Source organism: Salmo salar, chromosome 01 (genome assembly GCF_965601325.2).
Source record: "Salmo salar chromosome 01, fSalSal1, whole genome shotgun sequence".
Taxonomy (NCBI): Eukaryota; Metazoa; Chordata; class Actinopteri; order Salmoniformes; family Salmonidae; genus Salmo; species Salmo salar.
In genome coordinates, this window is record NC_138291.1 from 177,445,653 (window position 1) to 177,470,137 (window position 24,485).

The 24,485-nt window shown below is 44.8% G+C and overlaps 1 protein-coding gene across 2 annotated transcripts in view; it reads left to right on the top strand.

Annotated features, from left to right (window-relative positions):
* Window positions 1–908: 908 nt before the first annotated feature.
* The window catches only part of LOC106572010 (ras-specific guanine nucleotide-releasing factor RalGPS1), a 284,633-nt gene continuing 261,056 nt past the window's right edge, over window positions 909–24,485 (top strand). For both annotated transcript variants that reach the window (XM_014145707.3, XM_014145728.3), the window contains exon 1: window positions 909–1,270. The gene's annotated coding sequence lies outside the window, so the exon portion shown is untranslated. The remainder of the gene's footprint in view (window positions 1,271–24,485) is intronic.

Below are 24,485 nucleotides of genomic sequence, written 5' to 3' on the forward strand. Positions count from 1 at the left end.
TCAACTAAAATAAAATAATGACCAGGTACTATCCATCGTCCTGAAATCAATACACACTCAACTCAAAAAACATGAAGCAAAACTTTTTTTTATCAAAACTAAAATTGAATTTATTTACAAGTTAAACGTAATGAATATTAACCAGGCTATTAGGACACAGTATAATCTTTGCTTACAAAGGCATTTTCTGTGGAGTTTAAACATGTATTAGGTAGTATTTTTCTCTCTGATAACTCATATAAAACATACTCTTACATGTGATTGTGATAAAATATTCCCTTCTTTATAATACTACTTTAGCGAGTAAATCAATGAGAACTTCTAATATTATCTACGAATAAGCTACTGTACTAACTCTACCCACATGTATAAATTACCTCAATTAACTCCACTAACCGGTCGTTAACAGGTATGCCAGTACATCATTGTTTCTTTGAAGCGGTTGGCTTCTCAACTAATCAATAGGTAATAATTGGTACTTGGCTCTTTCATCAGGGCAAGGCAAGAGTGAATGGAAGTCTAGTATGGAATAGCATTTTATTTCACATTGGAAGCAACAAAAACAAGTGTTACGGTGTTTTGTTCTCTCTACAAGCCGATATGTATTCTATGTACAGTCTATTACAGAGTATGTGGGGGCAGAATGTAAAGACCCTACTTAGTATTTCCCACCTCACTTTAGCTAAGAGCTAGAAAAGTTTTTATGTTTTTATAAAACAATATTTTGTATTTGTTTTCATAAATGACTTATTGTATTTTCTTGTTGGCACAATAAAAGTGGCCATTGAATATATATCTTTTGAATGAGTTATCCATATTGCAAAGTTTTGAAATGCAGACTTTTATTTTTGAAGGTTTTTCTCATTACCATATACACGTGACGTCATCATTTGTGCTGCTGGCAGAAAACTAGTCTGAGCGGTCAGGTTAAGTGCGCCTACCTGACACTTCCTGCTGTCGTCGTTATGGCTTTTTCCTTTCATGCGCGTGGATGACGTTTCTTACATCTATATCACTGCCATGTTTGTATGCCTTCATCAGATGTTTTCAATTAGAATTTCCACGTCCTCCGGCTGAAGCGCTGCGACCTTGGGTATTTACTCACATTTGGAGGAATATTGGTTGCGGTGTAGTTTAGCCCTGCATACGATAGGCCTACTACAAAGATTGGATTGTGATTTGGTGGTTGGAGTTTTATTTTCGTTTATGTTACCCAGTTGATACAGCAGTGAGACGCAACAGCGAGGGACTGACCCTCGTATTTGTAGAGGTAAGCAACACCTAGGCTACTGCATTTTTGTTTTTCATTTTATTTCGAGCGTGTATCCTATAATTAAAAACATTTTTTTTCTTCTGTGCTCTATCGACTATCATGAACGCCGTGGCATAGAATGTTTGCGTCATGACGAGCGCTTGTACAGGGTAAAGGTGATCTGAACCAGAAAGTGGGTGTACATTTGTCCGTCTCGTACGCATACAAATCTGGGCTAGGTCTATGCGACACTCTGCATTGTCCTCGTGACTTTTGTTAACGAGATTTATTTGGCCTATTTTGATAACATTGAATGTGTCAACAGTGTCTCTACTGTCTACCGTGTAGGCTACAATTGGCAATGCAGCGTAAAGATTCATCTGTTCATGCTACTAATTTTATCAAGTGTATTCATTTATGTATGAACCAGTAATTCTGTAACCCTTTCTGCACTTTCCCGGCAGCCTTGTTAGAGGGTTGCTACATCAGCACTTACAACATATAACTTTGACTTACAAATGAATGATATCTACCCATTGACTATTGAAGAATATGACTTTAGGCCTCATGAACTTAAACTGTTGTACCCCATCAGAACCCAACATGTAAGCTTGTTTTACAACAGTGTTTGTAAACAATGTAAACAAACACTATATAGCCTCAACATGGTTAAAACTATCATTTAGATATCATGGATGGTCAGTCCTTGCATCCATAGCTCTGTCTATGAATTTGAGTAATTACATTTCTCCAGCCCCCTCCATCTGATTTTTTTTTTTAAATTTAATTTTATTTTACAGGAAGTGGTAGTGAGTAGGCAGCGCTTTATTTTATTCAACCTCTGATTGTCCCTTTTTTTAATTAAGCAGTAAGTATAAAAATATATTACCAACAGCCATTTTTATAATTACATTTTATACTAGACTACCCTACCTAGGCAACATTTGGCTGCCCCTATTATTCTAATGGGCTAAGTGCGCAATCTGTTCTCAATTTATTATCATGCAGCAAATCTTTAAAACCATGTTGATCAAGTTGAGTTTTATGGGTCCATATTGAACGTTGTTTCTGGAGCCTTCTGCTGGACCATAGCCTGGCTACCCCTACTCACCTCACCACTAGAGGAATAGCCTGGCTACCCCTACTCACCTCACCACTAGTGGAATAGCCTGGCTACCCCTACTCACCTCACCACTAGTGGAATAGCCTGGCTACCCCTACTCACCTCACCACTAGTGGAATAGCCTGGCTACCCCTACTCACCTCACCACTAGAGGAATAGCCTGGCTACCCCTACTCACCTCACCACTAGTGGAATAGCCTGGCTACCCCTACTCACCTCACCACTAGTGGAATAGCCTGGCTACCCCTACTCACCTCACCACTAGTGGAATAGCCTGGCTACCCCTACTCACCTCACCACTAGTGGAATAGCCTGGCTACCTCTACTCACCTCACCACTAGTGGAATAGCCTGGCTACCCCTACTCACCTCACCACTAGTGGAATAGCCTGGCTACCCCTACTCACCTCACCACTAGTGGAATAGCCTGGCTACCCCTACTCACCTCACCACTAGTGGAATAGCCTGGCTACCCCTACTCACCTCACCACTAGTGGAATAGCCTGGCTACCCCTACTCACCTCACCACTAGTGGAATAGCCCAGAGTAACCCTACTCACCTCACCACTAGTGGAATAGCCCAGAGTACCCCTACTCACCTCACCACTAGTGGAATAGCCTGGCTACCCCTACTCACCTCACCACTAGTGGAATAGCCTGGCTACCCCTACTCACCTCACCACTAGTGGAATAGCCTGGCTACCCCTACTCACCTCACCACTAGTGGAATAGCCTGGCTACCCCTACTCACCTCACCACTAGTGGAATAGCCCAGAGTAACCCTACTCACCTCACCACTAGTGGAATAGCCTGGCTACCCCTACTCACCTCACCACTAGAGGAATAGCCCAGAGTACCCCTACTCACCTCACCACTAGTGGAATAGCCCAGAGTACCCCTACTCACCTCACCACTAGTGGAATAGCCTGGCTACCCCTACTCACCTCACCACTAGAGGAATAGCCCAGAGTACCCCTACTCACCTCACCACTAGTGGAATAGCCCAGAGTACCCCTACTCACCTCACCACTAGTGGAATAGCCCAGAGTACCCCTACTCACCTCACCACTAGTGGAATAGCCTGGCTACCCCTACTCACCTCACCACTAGTGGAATAGCCTGGCTACCCCTACTCACCTCACCACTAGTGGAATAGCCTGGCTACCCCTACTCACCTCACCACTAGTGGAATAGCCTGGCTACCCCTACTCACCTCACCACTAGAGGAATAGCCTGGCTACCCCTACTCACCTCACCACTAGTGGAATAGCCTGGCTACCCCTACTCACCTCACCACTAGTGGAATAGCCTGGCTACCCCTACTCACCTCACCACTAGTGAAATAGCCTGGCTACCCCTACTCACCACTAGTGGAATAGCCCAGAGTAACCCTACTCACCTCACCACTAGTGGAATAGCCTGGCTACCCCTACTCACCTCACCACTAGTGGAATAGCCCGGCTACCCCTACTCACCTCACCACTAGTGGAATAGCCCGGCTACCCCTACTCACCACTAGTGGAATAGCCCGGCTACCCCTACTCACCTCACCACTAGTGGAATAGCCCAGAGTACCCCTACTCACCTCACCACTAGTGGAATAGCCCAGAGTACCCCTACTCACCTCACCACTAGAGGAATAGCCCGGCTACCCCTACTCACCTCACCACTAGTGGAATAGCCCGGCTACCCCTACTCACCTCACCACTAGTGGAATAGCCCGGCTACCCCTACTCACCTCACCACTAGTGGAATAGCCCAGAGTAACCCTACTCACCTCACCACTAGTGGAATAGCCTGGCTACCCCTACTCACCTCACCACTAGTGGAATAGCCTGGCTACCCCTACTCACCTCACCACTAGTGGAATAGCCTGGCTACCCCTACTCACCTCACCACTAGTGGAATAGCCTGGCTACCCCTACTCACCTCACCACTAGTGGAATAGCCCAGAGTACCCCTACTCACCTCACCACTAGTGGAATAGCCCAGAGTACCCCTACTCACCTCACCACTAGTGGAATAGCCCAGAGTACCCCTACTCACCTCACCACTAGTGGAATAGCCTGGCTACCCCTACTCACCTCACCACTAGTGGAATAGCCCGGCTACCCCTACTCACCTCACCACTAGTGGAATAGCCCGGCTACCCCTACTCACCTCACCACTAGTGGAATAGCCTGGCTACCCCTACTCACCTCACCACTAGTGGAATAGCCCGGCTACCCCTACTCACCTCACCACTAGTGGAATAGCCTGGCTACCCCTACTCACCTCACCACTAGTGGAATAGCCCAGAGTACCCCTACTCACCTCACCACTAGTGGAATAGCCCAGAGTACCCCTACTCACCTCACCACTAGTGGAATAGCCCAGAGTACCCCTACTCACCTCACCACTAGTGGAATAGCCCAGAGTACCCCTACTCACCTCACCACTAGTGGAATAGCCCAGAGTACCCCTACTCACCTCACCACTAGTGGAATAGCCCAGAGTACCCCTACTCACCTCACCACTAGTGGAATAGCCCAGAGTACCCCTACTCACCTCACCACTAGTGGAATAGCCCAGAGTACCCCTACTCACCTCACCACTAGTGGAATAGCCCAGAGTACCCCTACTCACCTCACCACTAGTGGAATAGCCCAGAGTACCCCTACTCACCTCACCACTAGTGGAATAGCCCAGAGTACCCCTACTCACCTCACCACTAGTGGAATAGCCCAGAGTACCCCTACTCACCTCACCACTAGTGGAATAGCCCGGCTACCCCTACTCACCTCACCACTAGTGGAATAGCCCAGAGTACCCCTACTCACCTCACCACTAGTGGAATAGCCCAGAGTACCCCTACTCACCTCACCACTAGTGGAATAGCCCAGAGTACCCCTACTCACCTCACCACTAGTGGAATAGCCCAGAGTACCCCTACTCACCTCACCACTAGTGGAATAGCCCAGAGTACCCCTACTCACCTCACCACTAGTGGAATAGCCCAGAGTACCCCTACTCACCTCACCACTAGTGGAATAGCCCAGAGTACCCCTACTCACCTCACCACTAGTGGAATAGCCCAGAGTACCCCTACTCACCTCACCACTAGTGGAATAGCCCAGAGTACCCCTACTCACCTCACCACTAGTGGAATAGCCCAGAGTACCCCTACTCACCTCACCACTAGTGGAATAGCCCAGAGTACCCCTACTCACCTCACCACTAGTGGAATAGCCCAGAGTACCCCTACTCACCTCACCACTAGTGGAATAGCCCGGCTACCCCTACTCACCTCACCACTAGTGGAATAGCCCGGCTACCCCTACTCACCTCACCACTAGTGGAATAGCCCGGCTACCCCTACTCACCTCACCACTAGTGGAATAGCCCAGAGTACCCCTACTCACCTCACCACTAGTGGAATAGCCCAGAGTACCCCTACTCACCTCACCACTAGTGGAATAGCCCAGAGTACCCCTACTCACCTCACCACTAGTGGAATAGCCCAGAGTACCCCTACTCACCTCACCACTAGTGGAATAGCCCAGAGTACCCCTACTCACCTCACCACTAGTGGAATAGCCCAGAGTACCCCTACTCACCTCACCACTAGTGGAATAGCCCAGAGTACCCCTACTCACCTCACCACTAGTGGAATAGCCCAGAGTACCCCTACTCACCTCACCACTAGTGGAATAGCCCAGAGTACCCCTACTCACCTCACCACTAGTGGAATAGCCCAGAGTACCCCTACTCACCTCACCACTAGTGGAATAGCCCAGAGTACCCCTACTCACCTCACCACTAGTGGAATAGCCCAGAGTACCCCTACTCACCTCACCACTAGTGGAATAGCCCAGAGTACCCCTACTCACCTCACCACTAGTGGAATAGCCCAGAGTACCCCTACTCACCTCACCACTAGTGGAATAGCCCAGAGTACCCCTACTCACCTCACCACTAGTGGAATAGCCCAGAGTACCCCTACTCACCTCACCACTAGTGGAATAGCCCAGAGTACCCCTACTCACCTCACCACTAGTGGAATAGCCCAGAGTACCCCTACTCACCTCACCACTAGTGGAATAGCCCAGAGTACCCCTACTCACCTCACCACTAGTGGAATAGCCCAGAGTACCCCTACTCACCTCACCACTAGTGGAATAGCCCAGAGTACCCCTACTCACCTCACCACTAGTGGAATAGCCCAGAGTACCCCTACTCACCTCACCACTAGTGGAATAGCCCAGAGTACCCCTACTCACCTCACCACTAGTGGAATAGCCCAGAGTACCCCTACTCACCTCACCACTAGTGGAATAGCCCAGAGTACCCCTACTCACCTCACCACTAGTGGAATAGCCCCTGGTAAACCTACTCGCCACTAGTGGAATGGCCCCAGGTAAACCTACTCGCCACTAGTGGAATAGCCCCAGGTAACCCTACTCGCCACTAGTGGAATAGCCCCTGGTAACCCTACTCGCCACTAGTGGAATAGCCCCTGGTAACCCTACTCGCCACTAGTGGAATAGCCCCTGGTAACCCTACTCGCCACTAGTGGAATAGCCCCTGGTAACCCTACTCGCCACTAGTGGAATAGCCCCTGGTAACCCTACTCACCTGAACTCTCACATTTGTTGCATTTAAACTGAACAAAAATATAAACGTAACATGCAACAATGTTAAAGCTTTTACTGAGTTACAGTTCATATAAGGAAATCAGTCAATTTAAATACATTCATTAGGCCCTAATCTATTGATTTCACACATGCATCTGTTGACATGTCTGGTGAATATGCAGGCCGTGGAAGAACTGGTCATTTTCAGCTTCCAGGAAGTGTGTACAGATCCTTGCGACATGGGGCTGTGCATTATCATCCTGAAACATGATGGGATGTCGCTGGATGAATGGCACAACAATGGGCCTCAGGATCTCGTGACAGGATCTCTGTGCATTCAAATTGCCAGTTATAAAATGCATTTGTTTTGTTGTCCGTAGCTTATGCCTGTCAATACCATAACGCCAACATGGGGCGCACTGTTCACAACGTTGACATCAGCAAACCGCTCGCCCACACGACACCATACACGTGGTCTGAAGTTGTGTGGCCGGTTGGACGTACTGCCAAATTTTCTAAAACGACATTGGAGGCAGCTTAAGGTAGAGAAATTAACATTAAATTCTCTGGTAACATCTCTGGTGGATATTCCTGCAGTCAGTATGCCAAGTGCACACTCCCTCAACTTGAGACATCTGTGGCATTGTGTTGTGTGACAAAACTGCACATTTTAGTGGCCTTTTATTGTCCCCAGCACAAGGTGCACCTGTGTAATGATCATGCTGTTTAATCAGTTTTTTGATATACCACACCTGTCAGGTGGATGGATTATCTTGGCAAAGGAGAAATGCTCACTAACAGGGACGTAAACAAATTTGTGCACACAATTTGAGCGATTTAAGCGTTTATTTCAGCTCATGAAACATAGGACCAGTGCTTTTATAATTTTGTTCAGTGTATTTGAAAGCAACCAAGCCAACATGTTTTACTGGGAAATGACTGAATAATGTTGCTCTGACCATGACTATTCATGGTCGAATTGTACATGCTTTGAATTTTTATTTTACATTTTTTTTGATTTCACCTTCTATTTAACCAGGTAGGCTAGTTGAGAACAAGTTCTCATTTACAACTGCGACCTGGCCAAGATAAAGCAAAGCAGTGTGACACAGACAACAACACGTGAATGATGAAGCGATGTGATTTTGCGTTTGTACTCCCACCACCGTGAAAGAGCTTATTTGTATCACGCGAGCCTGAGCACTGCTGCATAATGGCATTAAGGAGCTCGTGCCAGTTAATGGATGAGATTCTATGAGATAAGACCAGGCCAAGTATGGTCTGACTTTGCATGTATTGTGCTATTAGTAAGAAAAGAGGGATACCTAGTCAGTTGCACAAATGAATGCATTCAACTGAAATGTGTCTTCCACATTTTAACCCAGCCCCTGTGAATCAGAGAGGTGTGTGTGTGTGTGGGGGGGGGGCTGCCTTTATCCGCGTCCATATCATCGGCGCCTGGGGAACAGGTTGTTGTTGTGGGTTAACTGTTTCGCTCAACAGTAGATTGGCAGATTTTTCCACCTTGCCGGCTCGGGATACGAACCAGTGACCTTTCAGTTACTGGCCAAACGCTCTTAACCGCTAGACTACCTGTTGTGATTATTTTGTCAGTATGATTTGTCGATCAACCATGGAACCTGGCAGGATATGTTTGTATGATTTACTAATTGTGTTCCACTAGAGTACTATAGTGATCTGCCTTGCACTACCATGCCATGTCCCAGCATCCTGTCCCAGCATCACACACTACCCTAAATTGAATGCCTTAAATGGAAATTCTCAGATGAAATTGGAATTAATTCCATGCTACCCTACAAAGTGGCAAGGTTTTCTTTCCTTGCCACTGTCACACCAGGCTTGTTTTTGTTTCCCTGTTATGGTCCAGTGGGGTTGTAAGCACTCAGCTCCCCTGGAGGTCAACCATAGGCCGACTTCCCCTTAGCTGGTTGCTACAATCCAATCATAAATACACCCATTCCCTTGCTACAATCCAATCATAAATACACCCATTCCCTTGCTACAATCCAATCATAAATACACCCATTCCCTTGCTACAATCCAAAATTAAATTCATAGTTGATACTTTGAGTAACTTGGAAGGAATCCACCTGCCCCAAAAAATGTCTGTTGAGTTTCCTGGGTGGCAGTGGTGCATACCTGTGGTGGAGCCTAGCCTGGTTTCCCTTTCATACGGTGCCAGTCTGGTATTCGAAAGGCTGTGAACGAAGGTGCTCCCGTAGTCCAGATTTACTTTATCTGAGTTAATGAAATTATAGTTGTCTGAAAGAGGACCCTCAAGTATTCATTTACCATTCAATTTACCTGCAACCTGTAAACTTTCTTGTGATTTTTAAACAACCAAATATATTAACTGATAGAATATGGAATGATGAGAGATGATTTGAGTAGATGGCAACTATTAACTATATTCAAGGTTATTAATAAGACCCTGTGTTTTTATTTTAAAGATTTTTAATTGGATGTCAGATGGTCCAGCACCATCCTCCCTTCCTTGAGGAGCTGCTGCCTTTATGAAAGTGTTTAGCTCTCGAACAGCGCTCTGTTGGTTGTCCTTGAGATGTCCTGGTCACACAGAGAGCGTGGCTCCCCCCCACTTCTACTCACTGTGTCGGGACAGGGCAACGCTGGTACTTCTACTCACTGTGTCGGGACAGGGCAACGCTGGTACTTCTACTCACTGTGTCGGGACAGGGCAACGCTGGTACTTCTACTCACTGTGTCGGGACAGGGCAACGCTGGTACTTCTACTCACTGTGTCGGGACAGGGCAACGCTGGTACTTCTACTCACTGTGTCGGGACAGGGCAACGCTGGTACTTCTACTCACTGTGTCGGGACAGGGCAACGCTGGTACTTCTACTCACTGTGTCGGGACAGGGCAACGCTGGTACTTCTACTCACTGTGTCGGGACAGGGCAACGCTGGTACTTCTACTCACTGTGTCGGGACAGGGCAACGCTGGTACTTCTACTCACTGTGTCGGGACAGGGCAACGCTGGTACTTCTACTCACTGTGTCGGGACAGGGCAACGCTGGTACTACTACTCACTGTGTCGGGACAGGGCAACGCTGGTACTACTACTCACTGTGTCGGGACAGGGCAACGCTGGTACTTCTACTCACTGTGTCGGGACAGGGCTCTGTATGTAGCCATACATTGCCTCAACACATAGATACTTCCTTACCTTTTGTGTGTGATGCAGGATGGGAGAGTTTAGGCTTAAATAAAATTGATGCGTTTGTTTCTTTAATGTACAGTATATGATGTTTGTAGGGGTGGTGTTTGTAGTGAGGGCTTAGGCACCATGTAGGTGAAATAACCTGCATGTATTGTACATTGGCCTGACTTGTAATAGTATTGTGCTCCTCATGCCTTAATGTGATGTTGATATAACATCGTCTAATGGTTTCCCCTCATTAAATCTCGTCACTGTTTGGTACATTCCTTGACTGGTTTGCAGCTGAGAAGAGTGCAATTGATATGTAGTCTTACACTGACTATTTGCATAATTTGTAATTCCAGTTGACAGCTCTACACATGACTTTTTCCATAGTAATCCAATGCGATGTCACAGTGTTAGTGTTTTATGATTTGTGTCATTTGGTCCCTCCGTCCACTTGTCCCTATAACTAACAAGTTGTGTTGAGCTGAAATGGTTGCCATAGTCATGTAGGGTTTTTATATGAACTATTGTGCATGGGGGAGAAAGTGAAACTGGTGACACAGGAAAGAGCGTTTCTCATAAACAATGTTTCTCAAGTTAACTGGAGTTTCACTTGAACTACAGAGTACTTCCTGTTTTTAAAAAAAATTTGGCTTATTATTTAAACAGTTTAGTCTGTGTTTGAATTTTTTTTAAATTTGGCTATTTGATAAATTTTTAATACTTAATGGTGGGACAGTTTGTCCAAAAAATGTAAAGGTGAATTTAGTTGTTTCTTAACAAATCCAAGTCTGTTGTCTTCTAAATGGCTTGGTCATCATTTATAGATTTAATTGACTGTGTGCACAAACCACAAGGGGTTTGTCAATTATTGTTGCTTACTGCAAAGGATCCACCCTTCGGGCGTCACTATTTATCCTTCTCATTGCAGTGCTATAGACGTATTCCATTGAACCTGCTCAGCAATCAGTGTATAACATGTCAAACCTCTCGTACATCCTATCATCTCTGGCTAATGTCCCAGTTCTCTGAAGTGAGGTTCTTCCAACTACTCCTTCACAGCCACTGGCAGAGAGCTGCTTTCACCAATCAAATCCTTTCAGATTTGTCAGTGGACGTATCCAGACTGTTCGCCGTATGCTCTGTGATTAGACGTATCCGGACTGTTCGCCGTATGCTCTGTGATTAGACGTATCCGGACTGTTCGCCGTATGCTCTGTGATTAGACGTATCCGGACTGTTCGCCGTATGCTCTGTGATTAGACGTATCCGGACTGTTCGCCGTATGCTCTGTGATTAGACGTATCCGGACTGTTCGCCGTATGCTCTGTGATTAGACGTATCCGGACTGTTCGCCGTATGCTCTGTGATTAGACGTATCCGGACTGTTCGCCGTATGCTCTGTGATTAGACGTATCCGGACTGTTCGCCGTATGCTCTGTGATTAGACGTATCCGGACTGTTCGCCGTATGCTCTGTGATTAGACGTATCCGGACTGTTCGCCGTATGCTCTGTGATTAGACGTATCCGGACTGTTCGCCGTATGCTCTGTGATTAGACGTATCCGGACTGTTCGCCGTATGCTCTGTGATTAGACGTATCCAGACTGTTCGCCGTATGCTCTGTGATTAGACGTATCCAGACTGTTCGCCGTATGCTCTGTGATTAGACGTATCCAGAATGTTCGCCGTATGCTCTGTGATTAGACGTATCCAGACTGTTCGCCGTATGCTCTGTGATTAGACGTATCCAGACTGTTCGCCGTATGCTCTGTGATTAGACGTATCCGGACTGTTCGCCGTATGCTCTGTGATTAGACGTATCCGGACTGTTCGCCGTATGCTCTGTGATTAGACGTATCCAGACTGTTCGCCGTATGCTCTGTGATTAGACGTATCCAGACTGTTCGCCGTATGCTCTGTGATTAGACGTATCCAGACTGTTCGCCGTATGCTCTGTGATTAGACGTATCCAGACTGTTCGCCGTATGCTCTGTGATTAGACGTATCCAGACTGTTCGCCGTATGCTCTGTGATTAGACGTATCCAGACTGTTCGCCGTATGCTCTGTGATTAGACGTATCCAGACTGTTCGCCGTATCCAGACTGTTCGCCGTATGCTCTGTGATTAGACGTATCCAGACTGTTCGCCGTATGCTCTGTGATTAGACGTATCCAGACTGTTCGCCGTATGCTCTGTGATTAGACGTATCCAGACTGTTCGCCGTATGCTCTGTGATTAGACGTATCCAGACTGTTCGCCGTATGCTCTGTGATTAGACGTATCCAGACTGTTCGCCGTATCCAGACTGTTCGCCGTATGCTCTGTGATTAGACGTATCCAGACTGTTCGCCGTATGCTCTGTGATTAGACGTATCCAGAATGTTCGCCGTATGCTCTGTGATTAGACGTATCCAGAATGTTCGCCGTATGCTCTGTGATTAGACGTATCCAGAATGTTCGCCGTATGCTCTGTGATTAGACGTATCCAGACTGTTCGCCGTATGCTCTGTGATTAGACGTATCCAGACTGTTCGCCGTATGCTCTGTGATTAGACGTATCCGGACTGTTCGCCGTATGCTCTGTGATTAGACGTATCCGGACTGTTCGCCGTATGCTCTGTGATTAGACGTATCCGGACTGTTCGCCGTATGCTCTGTGATTAGACGTATCCGGACTGTTCGCCGTATGCTCTGTGATTAGACGTATCCAGACTGTTCGCCGTATGCTCTGTGATTAGACGTATCCAGACTGTTCGCCGTATGCTCTGTGATTAGACGTATCCAGACTGTTCGCCGTATGCTCTGTGATTAGACGTATCCAGACTGTTCGCCGTATGCTCTGTGATTAGACGTATCCAGACTGTTCGCCGTATCCAGACTGTTCGCCGTATGCTCTGTGATTAGACGTATCCAGACTGTTCGCCGTATGCTCTGTGATTAGACGTATCCAGAATGTTCGCCGTATGCTCTGTGATTAGACGTATCCAGAATGTTCGCCGTATGCTCTGTGATTAGACGTATCCAGAATGTTCGCCGTATGCTCTGTGATTAGACGTATCCAGACTGTTCGCCGTATGCTCTGTGATTAGACGTATCCAGACTGTTCGCCGTATGCTCTGTGATTAGACGTATCCAGAATGTTCGCCGTATGCTCTGTGATTAGACGTATCCAGAATGTTCGCCGTATGCTCTGTGATTAGACGTATCCAGACTGTTCGCCGTATGCTCTGTGATTAGACGTATCCAGAATGTTCGCCGTATGCTCTGTGATTAGACGTATCCAGAATGTTCGCCGTATGCTCTGTGATTAGACGTATCCAGACTGTTCGCCGTATGCTCTGTGATTAGACGTATCCAGACTGTTCGCCGTATGCTCTGTGATTACCTACATTGGTAGTAGTACTTTCTGTTTTAACATTTTTGTGCAGTTTCTGAATATCTCATCTATTAGTTGACCTTCATCACCTTGCAGCAGATGGTACAGCGTGTATATTGGCGATGGGCCTAATCTGGAGACAATGGGATATAATCACATTTTAACGAGGAATTATGTTACAAGCTTAACTCTCATTGCATCTGTCTACTTTGAGAGGGAACAGTGGGTCACTTTGATTCAATCACTCACCCGTCGCGTGCTTCCCCTAATTTACATGACTGAGACTGTCAGTCAGTTTTGACGATATACTGGCATAGTACATCTCTCGGTGCAAATGTTATCACATAAACCGGCTTGTATTTAAGCGATAAGGCCTGAGGAGGTCTTACGGCCGGTAACTCACCAGAAACTGAAACTGCGAACCACCGCATATAACCATGGCAAGGTGACTGGGAATATGGCTGAATACAAACAGTGCAGTTAATCCCCTTTTGTAAAGGCAAAATGTCAGTACAGAGACAGTGGAGTCACAATTCATTATCTTGCTTCAAGATATCCACCATTGTTCATGTTCCCAAGAAAGCTAAGGTAACTGAACTAAATTACTATCGCCCCGTAGCGTAGCACTCACTTCTGTCATCATGAAGTGCTTTGAGAGACTAGTCAAGGATCATATCACCTCTACCTTACCTGACACCCTAGACCCACTTCAATTTGCTAACCGCCCCAATAGATCCACAGACGATGCCATCGCACTACACACTGCCCTATCTCATCTGGACCAGGTGAATACCTATGTAAGAATGCTGTTCTATGACGACAGCTCAGCATTCAACACCATAGTACCCTCCAAGCTCATTAAGCTGGGGGTCCTGGGTCTGAACCCCGCCTTGTGCAACTGGGTCCTGGACTTCCTAACGAGCCGCCCCCAGGTGGTAAAGGTAGGAAACCACCTCCACTTCGCTGATCCTCAACACAGGGTCCCCACAAGGGTGATTGCTCAGCCCCCTCCAGTACTCCCTGTTCACCCATGACTGCGTGGCCACGCACACCTCCAACTCAATCATCAAGTTTGCGGACGACAAAACAGTAGTAGGCCTGATTACCAACAATGACGAGACAACCTACAGGGAGGAGGTGAGGGCCCTGGTAGAGTAAATGGCTTCTCACTCAACGTCAACAAAACAAAGGAGCTGATCATGGACTTCAGGAAACAGCAGAGGGAGCACCCCCCTATCCACATCGACAGGACCGTGGTGGAAAGCTTCAAGTTTCTCGGCGTACACATCACTGACGATCTGAAATGTTCCACCCACACAGACAGTGTGGTGAAGAAGGCGCAACAGCGCCTCTTCAACCTCAGGAGGCTGAAGAAATTTGTCTTGGCCCCTAAAACCCTCACAAACCTCTACAGATGCACAATTGAGAGCATCCAGTCGGGGTTTTTCACCCCCTGTTACGGCAACTGCCCAACGCATCACCGGGGGCGAACTGCCTGCCCTCCAGGGCACCGACACCACCCGATGTCACAGGAAGGCCAAAAAGATAATGAAGGAAATCAACCATGCGAGCCACGGCCTATTCACCCCGCTAAGGCGAGATCAGTACAGGTGCATCAAAGCTGGGGCCGAGAAGCTGTTTCTCAGTCTCTATCTCAAGGCCGTCAGACTGCTAAATAGCCATCACTAGCCGGCTTCCACCCGGTTACGCAACCCTGTGCCTTTTGAAGCTGTTGCCCTATAGATGTGGAATCACTGACCACTTTAATAATGGAACACTAGTCACTTTAATGTTTAGATATACATATGAGTAAAGCAGTATGTATTATATTCTACTGTATTTTAGTCAATGCCACACCGACATTGCTCAATGTAATATTTATGCATTTCTAAATTCCATTCTTTTACTTTGTGTATTGTTGCGAATCGTTTTTAGATTCTACTGCACTGTTGGAGCTAGGAACACAAGCGTTTCGCTACACCCGCAATAAAATCAGCTAAATATGTGTCTGTAACCAATAAAATTTGATTTCAGCCAATCAGCATTCAGGGCTCGAACCACCCGGTTTATAATAGGAGTTATACCACGGCATTGTTGAATAGTGGATTCTGACTGCCAAGAAGGGTGTTCTAGAGTGGGTATTAATTTCAGATATATAACGGACAGTTATTAAACACCACCTGAAGTAGTTCCAACAATAGGTGCCTTATTACCGTTGTAAATCTCTGCACCAAGCAGAGCTATAAAGAGTTTTTTATTTCACCTTTATTTAACCAGGTAGGGCCAGTTTAGGACAAGTTCTCATTTACAACTGCGACCTGGCCAAGATCGAGCAAAGCAGTGTGACAAAAACAACGAGTTACACAAACATACGCACAGTCAATAACACAAGTTACAGAAAGCCAAACCAACAACTACACATACTGAAATGTCCAATGAGGAAAAACGTTTTTGCTGAGACTTGTATATATTTTTGTATCATCTGATGACCTAAGGTGGTGAGTGATGAACATGAAATTCTCCATGCAGTCATGATGCAGGTGGAGCTAGACTAGTGCTGTCAAATCCTCCCACATGTTTCTTGTTCGACCAGCTGTTTTCAGCAACTGGTATTGTTGAATTCGGTTGTCATTGGCAGATTTGCGAGGAACAAACTACTGTATTTAGCTAGCTTCTAGCCTAGTGTTTTATTTGCAATGCGATGTCCTCGAGTATTGTAACGGGCAGCTTATGTCCTAACAAGACAGCAATTTCTCTGTGCCAGGCAAAATTATGCATTGTTATGGATATATCCAAATTTTAAATAGAAAACAGCTTAAACAAATGGAGATACTTAGTTGGACGAGACTGTTAGCCGTAGTTGGCTAGCTGGCAAGCAAGGGATTAGAATGTTGCCAACTTGCATGGCAATCGAACAAATTCCTACTGGTTAGTGTGCTTTAGAATCATTTTGTTTGGCTACTGGGGTATAAGAGGGATAAACGGTTCCACTCTCTACTAGGCTCGGGACGATACCATTTTTTTTTTCCCACGTCAAAAATGAAAACATGAAGCAGGCAACTCATTGGCCTTTTTAAAAAAACTTGCTATTTGTAAAATATGGTGTGCTATAGCCTGGATAAACAAATGTTACTCTGGATGATAACAGAATGTTTGTTTCCAACATTTAGGGCTGTTTTCCTAAATAAGTTAAATCCGCTTTTTTGTTTCCTTGCTACGATACTAAGGCGATACTGATATGGTCCCGGCTCTTCTCTACATTATCTTGGACGTCCCCCACCACACTGTCCATGATTTCCAGATAATGTACGTAGAGTTGCTGTTTTTATCCCTTACTAATAAAGCCGACTCTCAGTAGGATCATTTTGGAAAGCCTCCAATGGAATGTCCCCTACTGTTACAGCTCCCAGGTTGCACAGAAACCAAAAAGTGTCTTGTGTTAAGCTGCTCTCCTTGGGGTGGGGGGGGGGGGGGGTGGGGGGGGGGTGCGTGCGCCACTGCTAAGGGAATACAGGGGGAAACACTGCAGATGGAGGATGCTTACTGGGAAATTGCTTTGGTCTGATTTAAAAAAAAATGTTAATATACTGCAGATGGAGGAAAGGAGACGAGCGGAGGAAATCACTGAAGACTATTGAGATGTACCCCCCCATAGCATGCATGGCCTGTTTTCCCCCTCAATGGATGATGAGGGCATCTGTGATGTGGGACTCTCAGTAGGCATCATTTGGTCGGAGTTTAGTGCTGCAGCCACTCCACTGACTGGCACCTATGCTGTGTCAGTGAGAGGCTGCAGGCTATGCAGCCCCCTCCCCATTGCCTTCGCCTGTCACCCTTCGACTGACACCCTTCGCCTGTCACCTTTTATGACCCATTTCTGCCAGTCAAGTGGAGACTGGACACGTAATTAGTAAGGCAATGTGGTGTTTGCAAACATCAAAACATTGACTCGCTCCTGCAAGTTCATGCACTGCAACATCCGTAGAGTGTGACCCTACCTCACACAGGAAGTGGCGCTGGTCCTCCGCGCACTCCACTGGCTTCCAGTCGAAGTTCTCATCCACTACAAGACAATGTTACGTGCCTACAGAGCAGCAAGAGGAGCTGTCCTTCAGGCTCTGCTCAAACCCTACACCCCAACCCGAGAACTCTGTTCTGCCACTTCTGCTCTCTTGGCCCTCCCACCCCTACAGGAGGGCAGCTCCCTCTCAGCCAGGTCCAAGCTCTTCTCTGTCCTGGCACCCTAATGGTGGAACAATTTTAATATTTTTTAATTTTAATTTTTAATTGGACCTTTAATTTAACTAGGCAAGTCAGTTAAGAAGAGATTTTTATTTACAATGACGGCCTACCGGGGAACAATGTGTTAACTGCCTTGTTCAGGGGCAGAATGACAGATTTTTACCTTGTCAGCTCAGGGATTCGATCCAGCAACCTTTCAGTAACTGGCCCAACGCTCTAACCACTAGGCTACCTGCCGCCCCAACAAGCTTCCCAATGATCTCCCTGCCCATCTTCTGAAAACATCTGAAACCCTACCTCTTCAAAGGGTATCTTAAATAATCCCACTTGAGTGTGTGTGTATATATTTATATTTATTTTCCCCCCCCTTACTTGCTCTTACTTTGCTGATGGCTACTTTGAGGAAAAAATGTACTTAGTATGACTGCGATATGTGGTTCTCCCACCTAGCTATCTTAAGATGAATACACTAACTATAAATCACTCTGGATAAAGCTGTCTGCTTAATGACTAAAATGTAAATGTGTGTGTTTTGCATCACTACAGTATTATCCCAGTCTTTTGTATTTTGATCGACGTTAACTTAAATCCCCACGACAACCATTAATGTCATGTAAGAGTGTCCGCCCCAGTGGCAGCTGTTTCCATATTTGGCGTGGCAAGAGGCAGCTTCGCTTGCCAACTTTAGATGTGCGAGCTATCAGTTTGCAGGCTAACTAGAGCTCTGGTTTATCTGACACGTCCCAAACCGTACATGATATTAATACACACACACACACACACACACACACACACAGCACATCATACATTTTACAAATGTGTGGCGATATAACTGCATATCATGTGAAACATCATGCAATGCATTTTCCTCATTGTTAACCTTGTATAGATCGTCTTCATGCTAATAAGGAAAACGGCATGTGTAACTAAACATGTGATTAGGCGTATCGTATATCTTCGTTGACTACGCCCTGCTGACACACTGGATGAGGGTGTGTATGGAAGCAAAGTTGAAAGGTCACTTAGTAAGGCTCCTGCTAGAAGTTTAACCCTAACCACAGATTTGGGATCAGCTTTGCCTCCCTCACTCCTAACCTAATCATCACAGTGGCTGCAGCACTGCAGTAGAAGTCAAACGTTTGGACATACCTACTCATTCCAGGGTTTTTCCTTATTTTTAAGATTTTTCTACATTGTAGAATAATAGTGAAGACATCAAAACTATGAAATCATGAAGTAACCAAAAGTGTTAAACAAATCAAAATATATTTGAGATTAGTAGCCACCTAGTAGCCGCCTTGAAAGCTTTGCACACTTTTGGCCTTCTCTCAACCAGCTTCATGAGGTAGTCACCTGGAATGCATTTCAATTAACAGCTGTGCCTTGTTAATTTGTGGAATTTCTTTCTTTCTTAACCTCTATGGGCAAGCGTACCACCTACTCAACAGCCAGGGTAATCCCGTGGCGCGTTATTCAAATTCCTCAAATGCAAAAACTTCTATTTTTCAAACATATGACTATTTTACACCATTTTAAAGACAACACTCTCGTTAATCTAACCACACTGTCCGATTTCAAAAAGGTTTTACAACGAAAGCAAAACATTAGATTATGTCAGCAGAGTACCCAGCCAGAAATAATCAGACACCTATTTTTCAAGCTAGCATATAATGTCACATAAACCCAAACCACAGCTAAATGTAGCACTAACCTTTGATGATCTTCATCAGATGACAACCCTAGGACATTATGTTATACAATGCATGCATGTTTTGTTCAATCAAGTTCATATTTATATCAAAAACCAGCTTTTTACATTAGCATGTGACTAGCATGCGACTAGCATTCCCACCGAACACTGCCGGTGAATTTACTAAATTACTCACGATAAACGTTCACAAAAAGCATAACAATTATTTTAAGAATTATAGATACAGAACTCTATGCACTCGATATGTCCGATCTTAAAATAGCTTTTCGGTGAAAGCACATTTTGCAATATTCTCAGTAGATAGCCCGGCATCACAGGGCTAGCTATTTAGTCACCCAGCAAGTTTAGCACTCACCAAAGTCAGATTTACTATAAGAAAAATGTTATTACCTTTGCTGTCTTCGTCAGAATGCACTCCCAGGACTTCTACTTCAATAACAAATGTTGGTTTGGTCCAAAATAATCCATCGTTATATCCAAACAGCGGCGTTTTGTTCGTGCGTTCAAGACACTATCCGAAAGGGTAAATAAGGGTGACGAGCATGGCGCAATTCGTGACAAAGAAATTCTAAATATTCCATTACCGTACTTCGAAGCATGTCAACCGCTGTTTAAAATCAATTTTTATGCCATTTTTCTCATAAAAAAGCGATAATATTCTGACCGGGAATCTGCGTTTAGGTAAACAGACAAAAGAAAATAAAGCATGGGGTCGACTCGGGCACGCGCCTAAGCCCATAGTACTCTGATGGGCCACTTGCCAAACGCGATAGTGTTTCAGCCAGAGGCTGCCTCGATATCGTTCAGCTTTTTCCCGGGCTCTGAGAGCCTATGGGAGCCGTAGGAAGTGTCACGTTATAGCAAAGATCCTCAGTCTTCAATAAAAAGAGCCAAGATGAAACACAACTTGTCAGACAGGCCACTTTCTGCATGGAATCTTCTCAGGTTTTGGCCTGCCATTTGAGTTCTGTTATACTCACAGACACCATTCAAACAGTTTTAGAAACTTTAGGGTGTTTTCAATCCAAAGCCAGTAATTATATGCATATTCTAGTTACTGGGCAGGAGTAGTAACCAGATTAAATCGGGTATGTTTTTTTATCTGGCTGTGTCAATACTGCCCCCTAGCCCTAACAGGTTAATGTGTTTGAGCCAATCAGTTGTGTTGTGACAAGGTAGGGATGGTGTCCAGAAGATATCCCTATTTGGTGAAAGACCAAGTCCATATAATGGCAAGAACAGCTCAAATAAGCAAAGAGAAACGACAGTCCATCATTACTTTAAGTCAATCTAGAAAATGTCAAGTACTTTGAAAGTTTCTTCAAAGTGCAGTCACAAAAACCGTCAAGCACTATGATGAAACTGGCTCGCATGAAGACCGAGTTACCTCTGCTGCAGAGGATAAGTACATTAGAGTTACCAGCCTCAGAAATTGCAGCCCAAATAAATGCTTCACAGAGTTCAAGTAACAGACACATCTCAACTTCAACTGTTCAGAGGAGACTATGTAAATCAGGCCTTCATGGTTGAATTGCTGCAAAGAAACCACTACTAAAGGACACCAATAAGAAGAGACTTGCTTGGGCTAAAAAACATGAGCAATGGACATTAGACTGGTGGAAATCTGTCCTTTGGTCTGATGAGTCCGAATTTGAGATTTTTGGTTTCAACTGCCGTGTCTTTGTGAGATGCAGAGTAGATGAACGGATGACCTCCGCATGTGTGGTTCCCACCGTGAAGCATGGAGGGGATGTGATGCTGTGGGGGTGCATTGCTGGTGACACTGTCAGTGACTTATTTGGAATTCAAGGCACACTTAACCAGCTTGGCTACCACAGAACTCTGCAGCGATACGCCATCCCATCTGGTTTGCGCTTAGTCCCACTATCATTTTGTTTTTCAACAGGACAATGACCCAAAACACACCTCCAGGCTGTGTAAAGACTATTTGACCGAGAAGGAGAATGATGGAGTGCTCCATCAGATGACCTGGCCTCCACTATCACCCGAGCTCAACCCAGTTGAGATGGTTTGGAATGAGTTGGACTGCAGAGTGAAGGAAAAGCAGCCAACAAGTGCTCAGCATATGTTGGAAAAGCATTCCTCATGGAGCTGGTTGCGAGAATGCCAAGAGTGTGCAAAGCTGTCATCAAGGCAACGGGTGGCTGCTTTGAGCAATCTATAATATATTGTTTATATTTTGTTCAACTTATTTTTTTTTACATGGTTCCATATGTGTTATTTAATAGTTTTGATGTCTTCACTATTATTCTACAAAGTAGAAAATTAACTATTTGAATGAGTAGGTGTGTCCAAACTTTTGACTGGTACTATATGTCAAACTAACCTTAGAGGAGTAGACAGTGACTTGTCTGCCTTTGCCACAGTTAACAGTTTTTGGAGTGAAGCTCTTGTAGTTCATAGCGTTTTGTTAATTTATACCAGTACAGTTCAACTGTAATTAAAATCATTATGATTTTCTAGCTTCTTGATTCTCATTGATGTATTGCAGTGCAATTACTCTCATAGACATTACTTTTTGGTAAGAGTTGTAATTGGCATGGCCAAAAGCTCATTTCCTAAGACCCAATCATGTCACGCTTTCTGTCCGTCCTCACTCTACTTCGCCCAGTGGCCCTGGCTCTGAACGAGAGAGGCAGAAGTACGAAAGAGCTCTGACAGAGGCTAATGAAACCCGATGTCAGCTCTTCTCTCTCTTTCCCACTCCTCCGTGTCTCGCTCTCTCGCTCTCTCGCTCTCTCGCTCTCTCTCGCTCTCTCTCGCTCTCTCTCGCTCGCTCTGGGTATTTCAATGGGTATTTTTTTCCCATTCTGATTTGTTTTACACTTCAATTCAACTATAACCAAAAATAATTTCCTGCATTTTAATCCATTTCTGCATTTACTGCACTCACTTGAGAATTTCCACACTGCCACATAGGCCTGCATGATATGGGCAAAAAAATCGAGGCCTTATTTATTTTTTTACCTAATGTTGCAATTGCGATTTTTAGATCAAATAGATCATAACACTTGCGTGAACTGTTAGTATCATGTAAATAAAATGATTAATCGAATTCTATATAATAGTGGGTACTTTGAATATAGTGTTTGACATGAAAATGCCAGGGAAGAGTTATTGTGACAGGGTAGGAACCACAGTGTTGGTTAGTGTTTCCCAGGGGACCCTATAATCTTTGGCTGGATTAAATGTTTATTAATGTATCCAACATATTCATGCTACGCCTATTCCCCTTTGATTTGGATGATACTCTTGCACAAACATGCTAATTTAGGCTACAACATCACTGTTATGAGGCTGTATAGCTAGCTACATTGCTCTGACTCAGCTGGCTAGCTGGTCTCGTGTCTGGACTCATTAAATGTGAAGACTTATTTATATCAACTGAGTTCTCGGTTAAATTATGTGATTAAACTAATAATGTAAACATTAACTAGGAAGTCGGGGCACCACGGAAAATGTTGAGATTACAAAGTTTCATTTTCTGAATATAACTCTTCAGTGATAAAAAAAAAAAAAATCAGATCAATTAGTCTTCTTTTAATGAATTATTACGTCCTCATTACTGAACATCGCAAACCTTTTGGATATCTGCACGGACCCTAGTTTCCATAATGAATCAGTATTATATAAATTGGCTTAGTTAGTAAATAACTAATAATCACACAGAATTACATAACAAACAGATATTGGTTACTAACAATGATAAAGTCCCTAGTGGGCTAATTCGATATGATGGCTTGGTAGACAAAGGGGTGGGGATTGAGAGAGAGCGGGAAAGACAAAATGGATTCACTACACACAGTCTGTAATTATATTAATTGAAATGCTAATCCTTTGCACGTAAACTGCCGCTCATTCGAGAATAATTGAATTGCAATGTACATATTTACACCCGTATGTCGTTGTCTTCTCTGTTGGAATCCTCGATCGTCCTGTGGAGTTCATCAGTCTCTGGTTAACTTTCCCTGAAGACACACTGTCTTTCGTGGTTGTAGGTGGTTAGAATGCATACTTCAGAGTACCATTCAGAAATGTTCTCATGCTTAGGCGGTTGTCGGTATTCTCGTTCTAGACATGCGTAACTTCTAGCTGCAGGCTAGTAATTATACGTCTAAGATTTGCTCTTATTCTGTAGTGATCGATTTAGTCTGAGTTGAACCATTTCCAGCCATTCCAATGTGGGAACTCCATCCCGGGGTTCTCTGACTTAATGTGTATTTTGTAGGATGGTGTTTTATACTCGTGGAAGAAGGGGAGGTTCTATGACACCTAATGTGATGTCTGGGCTCATGGGGGTGTGACCACTGACTAGTTAATCATTATATGAAAATCCATACTATCGTTTCACAAATAGCTTCATGTTTAATCACATACGTTTCACAATATTTAGATGTAAACCTGACAGCTTTAAGAGATAGTTATGTGTGTTTCCTGTCATGAGATCACCAAATGAAACACTACTTGTCATGACTGTCCCTTAAGTGTCCACAGATCATTCTCAAAAGTAGAAATATTGTTTACTTCTCCCATTTTGGGGATTAGGAGTTATGAACTAAGAAGCGCTTTGTTCTGGTAGACTCTCTCCCTCAATACGGCATGGCAGTTTCTACCAGGTATTTATGATCTGTCATAAAACTGTAGAGAGGGGGGGGCTGCTATGATCCTCCCCCCAGGGTATGTCATGACACTAGCTAGCTAATAAATGTACTAACTAGCGATTTAGCATGCATTAGCGGCTAACACGATTTAGGGCTAGTTCTGTGTGGAAAGGGGCACGGAGAGCGACGACTCAAGTACCGGTGTAAACTATAAAAATGGACGTTACATACGGAATATCACATTTAACAAACCAAACATTCATAAACATTCAAATACCGTCATAAAGGTAAAGTAAAAACCTAAACCGGTCTGTGTATCAATACCTGTGTGTGTGTGTGTGGTAAAATACAATATA